Source organism: Macaca mulatta, chromosome 8, assembly GCF_049350105.2.
Source record: "Macaca mulatta isolate MMU2019108-1 chromosome 8, T2T-MMU8v2.0, whole genome shotgun sequence".
Classification (NCBI taxonomy): Eukaryota; Metazoa; Chordata; class Mammalia; order Primates; family Cercopithecidae; genus Macaca; species Macaca mulatta.
This window is the reverse complement of record NC_133413.1, coordinates 79,969,329-79,983,524: the sequence shown is the minus strand read 5'-3', so window position 1 is coordinate 79,983,524 and position 14,196 is coordinate 79,969,329. Positions and strand designations below refer to the sequence as shown.

At 45.4% G+C, this 14,196-nt stretch overlaps 1 long non-coding RNA gene across 1 annotated transcript; it reads left to right on the top strand.

The window, feature by feature from the left end:
• The first annotated feature begins 1,887 nt into the window (after nucleotides 1–1,887).
• LOC144330615 (uncharacterized) lies at nucleotides 1,888–12,737 on the top strand. The gene is made up of 4 exons (XR_013396910.1): nucleotides 1,888–3,316; nucleotides 4,862–5,021; nucleotides 5,927–10,318; nucleotides 10,766–12,737. It is a non-coding gene; the product is annotated as an uncharacterized LOC144330615 (long non-coding RNA).
• The last annotated feature ends 1,459 nt before the right edge of the window (nucleotides 12,738–14,196 follow it).

The window sequence follows — 14,196 nt, the reverse complement described above, 5'->3', positions numbered from 1 at the left end:
AGGGAATCCCAGTGTCCTCTACCCGACTTCCACAGCTGAGCAAAGCCTTCCCCGTAGGGTGCTGTGAACTCAGGCCGTCTGAGCACCCGCAGGCCCTGGGGGTCACATGTCAGGGGAGGAGGGAGGCCTCAGAACCCAGCGTGAAAGGCCACACCCACTCACCCTGGTCTCCAAAATTCTTCCCTCTGTCTGTCTCCAGGGTGGAGAGGCAGCAAGTTGGGGCTATGGTGGCGGAAGATGGAGGCGACAGCCCTCTGGGATTCAAATCCAGCCCTCCCACCTGGCAGTCATGGAGCCTCACTGAGCAGTTTAACTCCCAAGTCCCAGATCCCATCTGTGAAGCCAGGTGGTAAGAACTGTGAGTCACTGGGTCTCCTGGGTTCCCAGAGGCCCCCATGGCCATCTCTAGAACAGCAGCTCCCAATGGGTGGTACCTGTATTCCCAAGCACACTCCCACCTGGACACCTCCAGCCCACCCTGGAGCTTCGAGTGGACCAGCTCCCTCTCCTGCCTCCTTCCAGGCCTTGGGCCATGGCCTCTCACAAGACCCCTGGGAATCACCCACATCTATCACTGTTTCCCCACCAAGATCCACCTCAGAGGCTGCCTGGGAAAAGCCACGGGATTTATGTGTACCTGGGGAGGCAGCTCCACCCTCCTCACATGAATGGTCGTTAATGATTTGACTTTGTCAGCTTACAAGGTGGGAAGGAGATTTGCTGTCCGCAGACTGGACAGTCCTTAGCTTTGCGCTTATCACATAAATGGCATTTAATAAATGCTCCCTGGACTCAGCACCGCTCCTGAAGGCCTGTATTGTGGTGAGACAATTATTGTTTCTTCCACAGATGAGCTCATTCTTTTCTCAGGATTAACCCTTTCCCCTTCACTGAGGCATCTGACACCAGCATTCGGAGAAACACCCACTCCTTCCCCTTCTGTCAGCTGCCTGTGGAAATTCCCGTCCCAAACATGTGACTCCCCACAGAGTGACACTCACTGATCACGAGTCTTAACTTTAAAAGGTTAAAAGTAAGTTAAGGCTTATGGTAAAGTAATGGGAGGCGTGGATGTCTGAGCAATGTGGTGAACTGAGTCACAGGGCCACGGAGAGGTTCACAGCTGGGACTTTCCAGGCCTCCCGAGCACAGAGCACCTGAAGCCCTCAGTGGGCCACAGAGTGTGTTTCAGGTGTGATTTGGGGTCATTTATGTCAATTTTATTCTACTTTTATTTTCATCTGGTTTTCTTTCTATATATTGCATATGTCATGCATGCTACGTTTTATAGTCAATCTGTGTGATGTCTGTCTCACATAGCAAGTAAAGGAGGACGTTGCCCTATAGCTGTACTTTTCACTCAGCAAAATAAGAAAGAATAAAGATGAGCTCAAAATTCCTTTGGAATCACTACATTATCTGATACTTAGCAAAGGCAATCCATGAATAACACACACATGTACACACATACATATTCATACACAGACACATAAACACATCTGTGCATATGTGTATACATACATATATAGACACAGGCACATACGCCCTGAAGGTCTGCATGGTGGAAAATTCTAGAAGTGTTTTCTAATTCCTGCCAAGCGCTGAAAACTTGTGTGCCTGAAAAATCACTTGGCTTCTGTAACCAGAGTTACCAAATTAAAAAATTAAAACTGTCCAAGTGTAGAGGCACTAGAATTTTGTGTCAACATTATTTTTTGGACCACCAAACTTTTATGATTTAGTTGCATTTTTAACAATGCTTGAGTCAAATATCTCAAGTAGAAAAAAATCTTCTAAAAAGAAAAAAACAACTAAAATCATGATTTTTTTTTTTTTTTTTGAGATGGAGTCTCAATGTGTCGCTCAGGCTGGAGTGCAGTGGCGTGATCTCGGCTCACTGCAAGCTCCGCTTCCTGGGTTCACACTACTCTCCTGCCCCAGCCTCCTGAGTAGCTGGAACTACAGGTGCCTGCCACAACATAATCTGCTGTCTCTCCCTCCCCAAAATTGTGTGAATTTGTATGTCATGCATTGATTTCTTATAGTAGTTCCAAGTCCTCTGAAAAAATATCAAAATGTCAGCCAAATACCACAAAACACATGTGTTTCCAGAGCCTCCCCTGAAGCTGGGAGTGGTTAGAAATCGTGGGAGCTTGTCCTGGACAGACTCCTGGTGCCCACAATACCAGTGAGGAAGATTCATCTTTGAAAACAAAAGCACAAAAGAGAAGCTGCATGAAATGAAGGGACCTTCACTTTTATCCTTAGATAAATGATTTTTTAAAATTTTGTGGACACATAGATGTATACATTTATGGGGTGCGTGAGATGTTTGAAATAAGCACATCACGGAGAACTGGGCATCTGTCCCCTCAAGCACTTATCCACCGGGTTACAAACAACCCAGCTACACTCCTGATGTTATTTTAAAATGCACAGTCAAGTTCTTATTGACTGTAGTTCCCCTGTTGTGCTATCAAACACCAGATCTTACTCATTCTTCTATTTTTGCAACCATTTTTGTCCTTGCCTCTCCAGCAACCCGCTACCCTTCCTAGCCTCTGGCAACCGTCCTTCCATGCCCATGTCCATGAATTCAGTTGTTTCAATGTTTAAATCTGACAAATAAGTGAGAGAGAGCAATGTTTGTCTTTCTGTGCCTGGCTTAGAGAAATCATTTAAAAATTTCTGGCGTGCTTGATGGTGACACCTAACAGCCTGTGAGTCGGGGTTGCTCCGGTGAGGGGGGTGATGAGGGGGAGGCTTCAGCTAGGTGGGTGACCAGGTCCCGACAATGGCCCAGCGGCCACCGGGAGCCTGACGAATGCACCGCAGGAAGTCAAGGCTGCACGTCGATGTCCTCACAGCTGAGTGAATGGGTGTGAGACAGAGACGTGCGGATTCCAGTTGTGACTGATGAGAAAAATCACAGATACCACAATTTTCCTAGCCACAAAATGGGGGAGCAGCAGAGAGACGACGTGGCGTGGAGGAGAGACAGACACACCTGCACACGCACGGTGGGACGGGCAACGCACCCCGGGACCCAGTGCGGAGGAGAGACACTCGCGGCAGGACAGGCAGACACGTGTGCTCACCCCAGGACCTGGCGCGGAGGCGGGAACAGACACACCTGCACACGGCACGGCGGGACAGGCAGCCACACACTCACCCCAGGACCTGGCGCGGAGGAGAGACACCTGGCGCGCAGGCGGGAACAGACACACCTGCACACGCACGGTGGGGCGGACAGCCGCATGCTCACCCTTGCAGCCTCATATTCTCTGCTGGAACACAAGGATTTTGCATCTGTCATGTGAGTGTGCATGAGTGTATATGAGGTGTAACTTGCGCAAGTGCTTGTGTGTGTGAATGTGTGTGTGCAGTGAGCATGGCTGTGAATGCGGGTGTGTGTTGCTGTCCAGCTGAGAGGATGGGGAGAGGTGCCCATGAGGACCTGAGAGCAGCGAGGCCAGGGAGGAATCCTAATCCCTCACCTGCAGGTGAGTTGGGCCTGCCAGAGCCCCATAGATCTTGGAAAGGAGCTGGGGAGAAGAGTCTGCCAGGCTTCCCTTCCCCTCCTTCTGCCCACTGGGATTGCTCCTGAAGGGTGAAGAGCCCATCAAGTCCCCTTGTAAATGTGCTGGGGAGAGAAACCCTGACAATGCCTGGTACTCACTCCTAGGGAGCCACAGTCTACCGTCTGCCCTCTCTCTCTCAGTTGACCCTGGCTCTCGGGTGGTCCTGGTACTGTGAAGTTTCTGGGCTCGGGTCCATGGCACCTGGAAAATGTCGCATTTAAGTGAAATGATCTTCAAAGCCCAAGAGGAAATGTTCCAGGCACCCCTCAGAGACCCTATGAGGCAGGAAGGACAGTGGGGCTACGAGGGTCCCCAGCTTCTCCAGCTCAACTTCTGTCTGGAAATTACTCCCTGAAATCATTAGCAGAGCTGGACACTGGGTCAGTTCTGTGATCTGTGGGACTCTACCCTTAATAGATTCATTTATTTACATGGGTGTAACCTTATATTTATCTATGTAAAGAAATAAATTTGTCATTTGTTAGATTCACCTGCAGATGAGACATCGTTTTAAGAATATTTTCCTAGCCATTACAGAACATAAGTGGATTTTCTTTTTTCATTTCCCTATTGCTATGTGACAAAAGGTAATATTCTCTACTTTTTGTATTAAAGGACTTCAAATTACTGATACTTTAGATGACTTCTAAAGTCTTTGACATATTCTGAATGAAGAATGTGAGGCCCAGGTTAAAGAGATCAACAGTTAATTCACAGGGTGTGTGTTCATAAGGCAACCCAGTGTTATTTTCTTGTTGCCCATTTGCGATTGTCTGAGAGGGAAGATCTCATGCTGTGTTCTCACCATGGGCACACGCACAAGGAAGCCTCCAGGAGTGTAGAACTCCTGGATTGCTTTGATTTAGTGATGGTTTCATGGGTGTTTGCTCATGTCAAGCCTCACCAAAGTGTGCACATTAGATGTCTGCAGCTCTTTGCATATCAATTACACCTCAAAAAAGCTGAAACACTTTTACCCTTGAAATAATTGAGCTGACATTTCAATCTAAAGGTATACAAAGTCATTGCCTACATCGCTGATTTTTCCATGACAGTCTCATTTAGAAGAGAAACAAAATTATGAAGTCAATACCCTTTAATTTTAAAGGGTAACTGAAGAAGTGTAAGGTTCTGTTAGGTCAGCGCTCAGACTCTTCCCCCATGTTTATTCTGTGGTTAACTGCATGGTAGATCTGTAGTGATTCAGGAAGATGAATTATCTTCAACACATGAAAGTCAGTCCTCTGACATATACGAATCCTGGTGTGGTTTTTACACAGTGTTCTGCTGGGGATGCATGGGGAGAAGCTGTGATAACAGGATCGGGATTTGTTCATGCTTCATCTGTGAGGCCTGCGATGGCCCAGCCCAGTGTGGGCTGAGCCTCGAGCGCTGAGCACCAGACACTCCACCCTCCCTGAGGCACTTGTGTGGATGGAGGTGAGACACCCAGACCAGGAGGCTGTGCGTGGGAGGTCGGGCCCCAGGGAACCTGAGATAAGACTGTGCAGACCAGGCTGGTGGAGGTGGTACCTCCCAGGCTGGGGAGGCGTAAAGACAAATCCCAATGACCCTGGTCCCGAAAAGCTGCCATGTACATTTTGTGGAAGACTGTCCATGAAAACAGAGTCTCAGAAGCAAAGAGGGGCCTTGACAAGCCCCCCCAACTCACGTGCAATGCCAGGTCTTACTCGCTCCACCCCCGAAGGGAGTATCCTCCTCACCTCTCTGTTCCTCCTTCCCTTGCCTTGTTTGCAACTGTACATCAATTCCTGCAGCCCCAGTCTTTTTGACGTGGACTATTATGAGCTCAACAGAACTGAGTTAATTAGTAGCATGTGTTTTTGCTGCCTCATCCACTCACACACTGTCTGAGACCCATTCACGTGTCTGGAGGTCCCTCACTCACCTTGCGCTGGCTGACTCCACTGAGGGACTTGCTGGGACGTCCTCAGCTGTCTGTGGTGAACATGCATGTGGATCTCTTCCCACTTGCGTTTGTGCGAACACGACACCAGGTGCATCTGAAATATGCCATGTGCCCAGGTGCATGCAGGCCATGTACAGCTCCCTGACCCCTCTGAAACCAGAGAGCAATGAGGCCCAGGGTGCAGTGGGGAGGTGTGGGTGTGGGGCCAGGCTGGGGTGGGGGAGAGAACATTGGATTCTGGGCTTTATCTGAGGACTGAGCAGCAGGCATCGTGGCAGATCAGATCTAGTGTTGAATTGGCCCAATTTTCCCATAGAACTGATGTTGATGGTTATTCTGAGTAACACAGAAATGGATCCTTGTGTCTTTGAAACTTAGGAAACTGACATTTGTCTTATTTGAGTTCCTTTCTCAGGAAACTGACCATCAGACCTCCTGGGTAGTGTGAAGGAACACAGACTCACCAGATCACGGCATCTGGACAGTGAGACACCAGACCCCTCAGCCGTCATGAGTGCCTGACCAGCCACCTGCCTCCTCCTGACCAACTCTTCTTCCTCACTCTCCCTAATTCTTGTTTTCCTTATACACAGTCACATTTCTTCCCTGCTACATAGCCAGTCAGGAAGATGGATTTGAGGCTGATCTCCCATCTCCTGGGCTGCAGCTCCTGATGAATGCCTTCTTCATTGGCAGTAACCATTGTCTCAGTGATTGGCTTTTTGTGTGGTGAGCAGCGGGATCTGGACCAAACCCCTGCGTTTCGGTAACAGGGAGAGCAGCCTCAGCAGGCCCCCTGCCCTGAGTGCAGTCATGACCACCAGGAATCCACACTGGTCACCCTGGGTGGTGAGTGTGGATGGGAAGAAAAGACTCCTGAGGACCCAGCCAGGAGAATTCCTGCAACATCACGTAGAATCACTGTCACCTGGCGCACACCCCCCTTGAAGGGCAGCTGCAAGATTCATCTGATTTGTCTTCCTTTTCTGGATGTCTTCAAATTTCCTTCAACGCAACTTTGTGATCCTGAGATTCCATCAAGATGTGCATTGTTTTACTATATTGCTTTAATTTACTCTGCCAGCTATCTGGAGAAACGCAACCTCATTAGCAGAAATTATTTCCTCCCTGCCGCTTTTTAATTCTGTTATTTCTGATAGCCAGGTACTGAGCCCCTTCAGTTGATGTTCCGTTCCATGCTCCCAGGTAGATTATATCAATTAAAAGTCCAACACTCCTAGGAAATATTTTTGTATTTTTTTTCTTAGTTTTAGGAGGTTTTTAAAATGTGTTTTTGTTTTGTGGAGGTGACACCCTCTGTCTTTGACTTGTGGGATCCTTCCTCCTTCAGTCTGCATGTACTGAAGCCAGTGTTTGCTGTACAGCCTCTCAGCCGCAGCAACCCACAGTGAGGTGCCGGCCCTCATGCCATCACCCCAGAGAGCTCCTCCATTCGCCCCTCCACCCCTAGCACCTCAAAACCACTGCCCTGCTCCCCAGCATGGTAGCACCATCTTCTCCAAGATGTCACATGGCGGCATCCTTCGGCCTGTGCCCACCGAAACTAGCTTCCTTCATCGGGTTTGTGGCCTGGGAGATCTGGTGCATCGTGGGCGCATCTTTCCACTGCTGGTTGGTGTCCCCTGTGTGGAAGCATCCATGTTGGTTCACACCTTCTCCTGCCGATGGACATTTTGTTTTCTTCCAGTTATTGGTAGCGAGGAATAAGGTCGGCCTAAGCACTTGTGTGCAGGTTTATGTGTGCACATTTAAGTTTTCTCTTGGGGGGAATTCCAGGAGTGGGGTTGCTGCATGACGTGGTAAGGATGTGCTTAACTTAATAAGAAACTCCCGGACCACTTTCCAGCATGGCGGGAACCCTCCCATTCCCACCGCAGCTTATGAGGGTCCCAGGTCCTCTGCATCATCACTAGAACCTGGGTTGGCCCATGGTTTTTATCTGTTTTTAGCCATCTTAATAGATTTGCAGAGGTACTGTTGATTAGCATTTCTCCAATATCTCTACGATGCTGAGCGTCTTTCTTGGGCAATATGCCCTCCTTACACATTCTTTGATGAGGCCTCCATTCAAATATTTGCCCTCTCTTTAATATTGGGGTTTTTACTTTCTTATGGTTAAGTTTTGATGGTTCTTCATATATTCTGCATGCCAGTCTTTGTGAGATGTGTGATTCACAAGTATTTTTTTTCTAGACCATAGTTTGTGGTTTCATTCTCTAATTTAGATTCCTATATTGCTTTATAGAATTATATTTTTAAATTTATGACTAAACTTAATTTGTCAGTCTTTTCTTTTATGAATCATGCTTTTGGTGTCTTGTCTAAGAACTTTTCACCTAACCTGAGGCCACACAAATTTTCCCCTGTGTTTTTATCTAAAGGTTTTATAGCGTTCTGTTTTCCTTTTAGGCCTGTGATAAATGTTGAGTAACATTTTGTGTCAGCCATGGCCATAACTTTTTTCATCTCTGATAGTATCGTGGGTGTTTGCAGCTCCCCATGCCCTGTGCTGTTCCCATCTTCTTAGTCCGGTCTTCCTGTGAGTTTCAGGAGATGTCTTAGTGCTGGCACTGTCTTAGTCCATTGGGGATTCCCGTGGGCTTGTCCGTGTGGGAAAGTCAGGACTGTGATGTTGACGGGATGCCCTGTGAGTTAGCGGGAGGTGCTGATGAGGGTTTCCATGTAGGAGAGAGAGGTATTTGATTTTCCGGATGGGGCAGACTTGAGAGGGGACAAACTTGAGAAATGCCAACAATGAAAGGCCCAAGCAGAGCAGGTCTTGGGGCTGCCCAGCCATGTGGGCACCAAATGTGGATGTGTCAGTGGCCATGCCAGGAGGTAAACCCTCAACCATGGACCTCTGGGTGTCCAAGGCCAAGTCTCATTCAAGAGGTGCATTCAGCTGAGCCAACCGTGGCAGAAATATATAAAGGAGATCCCATGGTTCCTTTGTTTAAATCCTCTGCTAATCCCACCCAACTTAGAGAAGGAGCCAAGTCCTCACAGCAGCCTGCAACTCCCGCCTGACTCTGCCTCCTCTCAGCTCTGATTCTCCATGCTCTTCTATCCTCTCTGTCTCCTCTCCCACCAGAGAGGAGATCCTGCATGTTCATCCTGTGGATTCAAACCCATCTTTGCCACACAGTCACCGGAATGAATAGGCATAATCTATAAAGAGTCCTCTTGAAAAAGATAAAGGCAGGCTGAGCATGGTGGCTCACGCCTGTAATCCCAGCACTTTGGGAGGCTGAGGCAGGAGAATCACCTGAGTTCAGGAGTTTGAGACCAGCCCGGCCAACATGGTGAAACTCCATCTCTAGTAAAATTACAAAAATTAGCCGGGTGTTGTAGCATGCGACTGTAATCCCAGCTACTTAGGAGGCCGAGGCAGGAGAATCACTTCAACCCAGAAGGTGGAGGTTGCAGTTAGCTGAGATCGTGCCACTGCACTCTAGCCTGGGCGACAGAGTGAGACTCCGTCACAAAAACATAGTAATAGTAATAATGAAAGAAAAAGGCAAAAATTCAAACAATTTTACAGAAACTGGGCAAAAGAGTTGAACCAGCCCTCCACGGAAAATGAAATGTGGAAGAATGGTTAATCAAAACATGAAGAAGGTCTCAGCCTAACAGAAGGAGATATCACGTGACACCCACCAGACTGGCAAAAATCCCACAACCCAATCAATGCAAGTGTTGGAGAGAATGGAGAGTAGCAGGAACATCAGGCACTACTGAGATTGGTTGTGAAATATATTTTTGTTATGCTTGTATATGAAAGGGTGTGTGTTGTGAGTTATGAGGAAAATTACGTTTCTTACCTGGGATGACATTTTAAAAATTGAAAGCTACTGACCAGAAAAAAATTGCACTTGTGTACAAAAGAAATGCCCAAGAATGTTCCTAGCAAAACACAGTCCTAAGGGCCTCAACCTGGCCAAACACTCATCAACAGGAAAATGAAGGCATTTCCCATGGTCCTCTCATACGACAAGAGGTCACGCAGCAATGAAAATGAATCATGTCCATGTGGGTGGGTCTCAGAAAGAGAATGGAGGACAAAAATAGACATTGAGCGGATACTCAGAACCATACAGTGTAGAAGCAGCTACACAGGCGAATTTCTTCACATCAAAGTTCAAAATTACAGCCAAGGCAACAGAGAAAGACCCTGTCTCAAAAAGACAACAGAAAGTTCAAAAAATGGCATATTTTTTAGGGATGTACACATATGTGGTGAACGAAACATACTATGAAGAAAAGTATGAGAATAATAGAGACTAAAGCAGGAAGTGATTCCCTCTGTAGGAGAAGTGAAGGGACTGGGACTCAGTCAGGGCCTCGAGGGAGCATCTAAATGTATGTGTCTTCAGATTCTATTCCCTAAACTTGGTGGAGGTCCTCTGTGTCCAATGTGTGTCGATATTCTTTATACCTTACCCATATTGTACAAATGCTTCATTTCTATTCAATATTTAGAAGACAGTTATAAACAAGATGCATTAAATAGCAAGATGGCAGATGAACGTCGGGAAGGAACATCAGGAACATCCATAAGGTTCCATCCACGGAACCTCGCCATGGATACGCTTGTGATCAAAGGCCTGGTCTCCCCTCAAGACGCAGTCAGAGATCAGAGGCTGCACTCATCATAGCAGTGGAGCAGGACCAGCTGGGACAAGGTCCTTCTGTGACACCTGCTACATCACCAGGCTATGTGAACGAACTCAGCTGCCAGAACTCACAGAATATCAGTATCAGCACTGAAACCTCACAAGAAAAAATGGTAAGTTCTACGTTTACCCATTAATAGTAACTCTCAGATTAATCTCTGAGATTGCTTCTCCCTGAAATAACTTTTTATAGCTTTGCATGGGTCTATTTTTCAATTTATATTTTATTTTACTAACTAATTGAAAAGATACATATTGTGTGTGGTGTGTGATTTTGTCTCTGTCAGTCAGGATAATCATAGTTTAATATCTATTATTATTATACCAATATCATTTAGTTTTTTTAAGCTTTTCAGTTTCTGAGGGTATTAACAGGGTCTTTCTGTCTTGTGAGACAGAAAACAAATCTATACTGGGTAAAAGAAAAAACGATGCATTGATCACTGAGAAGTTCTCAGGATTAACTTGCTGGGGATTCAGCCACATCTATAGTTTCAAGTAGCATCTTGTAACTCTCTCTCTCTCTCTCTCTACTTCCCCAACCGTGGCTCCATGTTTAGCTCCACAAACTTCAGACTTAAACAGCATCACTGGATCCTGACCAGGATTCCAGCTCCAGGAACCTCAAAGTAGAACACCAGCCCAGCTTCTCCACATGTCTACAGTTCCAAAACCTAAGACATCAGTGTCAGCACCGGCTTCTCCTGGGTGCTGCAGCTCCAGGACCCTCAGATTGAACCACAGCACCAACTCTTCCCTGGATCTCCAGCTCCACGACCCTCAGACTTAAACAACAGCAGCACCAGCTCATCCGTGGGTCTCCAGCTCCACGACCCTCAAATTAGAACTACACAGCTCCTCCCCAGGTCTACAGCTCCACATCCCTCAAAATAGAACAAATCAGCTACTCCTAGGGTCTCCAGCTGCACGACCCTCAAACTAGAACAACATCAATTAGATAAAATTTAAAATTTAATAAAAATCTTTAATAAAATTAAAGAAAACATAGTCAACATAGCAAACTACAGGAAATAAAGGCAAGGATAAGTGAGAATAAAAATCAAGAAGCATAAAGGAATCTGACACCTTTGTAAGTAAACATATTAGTTATTGCAATGAGCAAAAATGGGTCAAATTACCTATGTGAAAGTTGACTCAGAATGAATTTTAAAAGTTTCCAGTTACATTTTGATTGTTAAGGATACATGTCAAACTAAATGACATGTGATTATTTCCTTTTATTCAGATTATAAAGTTTTACTTCATAAGTATTTTGAAAGGCCCAAAGAATAATTTCCCTTTGGAGTTATGACCCCCAAATAGATATTTTTTATTACAGAATTTTCTTCCTTTATGATCAAACTATTTCCTAATGTATTTGAACCCATTAGGCTTTAAGCAGGGTGGGTTATAGGAAGTTTCTACTCGGACTCAAGTATTTCTGATATGCAAGGGATGGACTGACTTTCAGGTGTGTAATTTCAAAGGTTTGGTAGCTACCTGTGAATGGGCAGCCCATCATTCTTTTCTGGCCTCTCTCAAGTAGCTCTGAAGCACCTCCCATAAACGTCCAGCCCATAAGATGACAAGGCAGGACCTCTCGCCCGTGCAGTTGTGCTACCTTTGCTTGTACTCACAAGGCATATTTCTATCAATCCCTTGGACAATAAATGGACCCACGAATCTTTTAGGATTTAGGCTGCCTCCCTCACCCACCTTCTTTCTAACTGAATGGGACCTGTAACCCTTTACTCTCCCCTGGGCTGGAGAATCTATTCTTCTTCCACTGCCAGATCTGTGGTTAGGAGGTGGCTTTGATCTTGCATTTCTTTTATTCACAAATTGGTGAGTCCATGTTCTTTGTGTTGGGAGATACTCAGAGGAGATGGTGTTTTTAGTTGCTATTTTAGAAATAGTAGGCAGAATAATGTTCACCACCCATATCCCAAAGATGTCCATATGCTAATCCTGGAGCCTGTGAATATGTTGGGTTAGATGGTAAAAGAAAACTGAGGTTGTTATTTGACTGACCATAAAATAGATTATCCTGGATTATCTGGGTAGGCCCAATGTAATCATAACAGGTCCTTCAAAGTAGAAGAGGGAGAAGGAAAAGGGGACAGTGTGAGAGACAGGTGTGACTACAGAAGGTTGGAGTGATGCAATGTGAGAAGAACTCGACTCAAAGTTGCTTTGAATATGCTGAAAAGGGGCCACAAGCAAAAGAGTTAAAGGCAAGGACATGGATTCTCCTGTAGAGCCTTCAGGGAGGAAGGCAGCCATGCCAACACCTTGGTTTTAGCTGTGCTTGACTTGTAACCTACAGAACTGTTAAATAATATGTTTATTGTCTCAAACCACTAAGTTCATGGTTCCTTGTTACCACAGCAACAGGAAATGAATATAACCTAGATTAGATAATGCTAACTTTCATTGGGAAACATTCCCAGACTCAATGCTTAACTTTTCACAGTGTAAACTACCATTTGGTTTTTACTTGCATTTCATAGAAATATAATTGTTTTACAAAAACCGATGCTATCTTTTTGTAAGAAAACATGATTTTTATGGAAGGCTTTCTTTTTAAATTTTGGATTTTGTATACTGTGATAAGATGTGCAAGTGGAAGTATTAAGTTGAGGTAGTTATCTACATGTTTCAATTTTCACCTGGAGTCTCTTGAAAATTGAGAAAAAAAGTTATTTCCTGTGAATGGTACACATTAAACGCTATTGCTTTAATTCCTTATTTTATCTTTCTAATTAAATAGTCTTCTACAGAATAGGAAGAAATGAAGAGAACAGATGTTATGCAGATAGTTTCCAGAGAACATATTCTATGTATGTAATTTTAGGAGCAACAGGGGAAACTGGAAAGCCCATCCCCACAGGATCACACCTGCCCCGTGGAGCAGCTGTAATTCTGTATTTGAAAAGCTCCACAGAAAAAGGTCATGTAGCTCCTCTTGGTAACTGAAGGGAGTCTATCCTCATGTGCCCTTTCTTCTCCAGTGTGCATGAGTAAGCATGTTTCAAATTGTTCTAGGTACCATTACTTGCACCCCAGGGAATCTATTATGTAAGAGGCCATGCTTAATTAAAGTAGTAAAGGCATGGTATTAGTTGTGGTTACTGGGGAAAAAAAGAGGTAAAATAAGTCACCTACAATTTTTCACAAACAAGCAATATGTTGTGTATATAGTGGCACATTGCACTCTAAAACTGCAAATTACCCATTGGAACCTATCTACCTGTAGTCTTAGGTTCCTCTCTTCCTGAGAAATTAATATCTGGATCTACCAACAGGTACTCATCTCGAACACTTGAAAGTGGTGACTTTTTCCCAGCTTCACCCTGAATTCAGAGCTACCTTTTTCTGTCATACCAGGTCCTGCCCAGGCAGCAAGTCTAGAAGACTATACAATGAAACAGGCTTTACTTTCGCGCCAGGCTCACATCACTGCTGTGGGGCCATCGATCTTTCACTCAGGCTTCACTAATTCCCAGCATCCAGCCTCATTCTTACTGCCTAAGCCTGGTGACTACTCACTCTCTGTTTCCTGACCACTAGCGATAATTTTGTCTCTTGCCTTTATCTCCTGGATAACTTGGTTTGTCCTGCGTTCCACAGCCTTGATGCTATCTGGGTTTTATGTTCCTGATTGCTACTCTGGAGGTGACCATGTACTTGAATGACAATGTCACAGCTCCAGAATGACCCTCTCACCTTCTCCTGGTAATGAGAATATCGCATGGTAATTATGAATATTACTAGGTGTATTAATCTGCCAGAGTTGCTATAACAGAATGCCAGATACGGGGCAGTATAAACAATAGAAATGAATTTTCTCACAGTTCTAGAGGCTGGAAAGTCCAACATCAAGGTTCCAGCAAATTCAGTTTCTGGTGAGATCCTTCTTCCTGGCTTACAGGTGGCTGCTTTTTACTCACATGGTTCATGCTCTGAGCACTCATGGAAAGAGAGAAAGGGA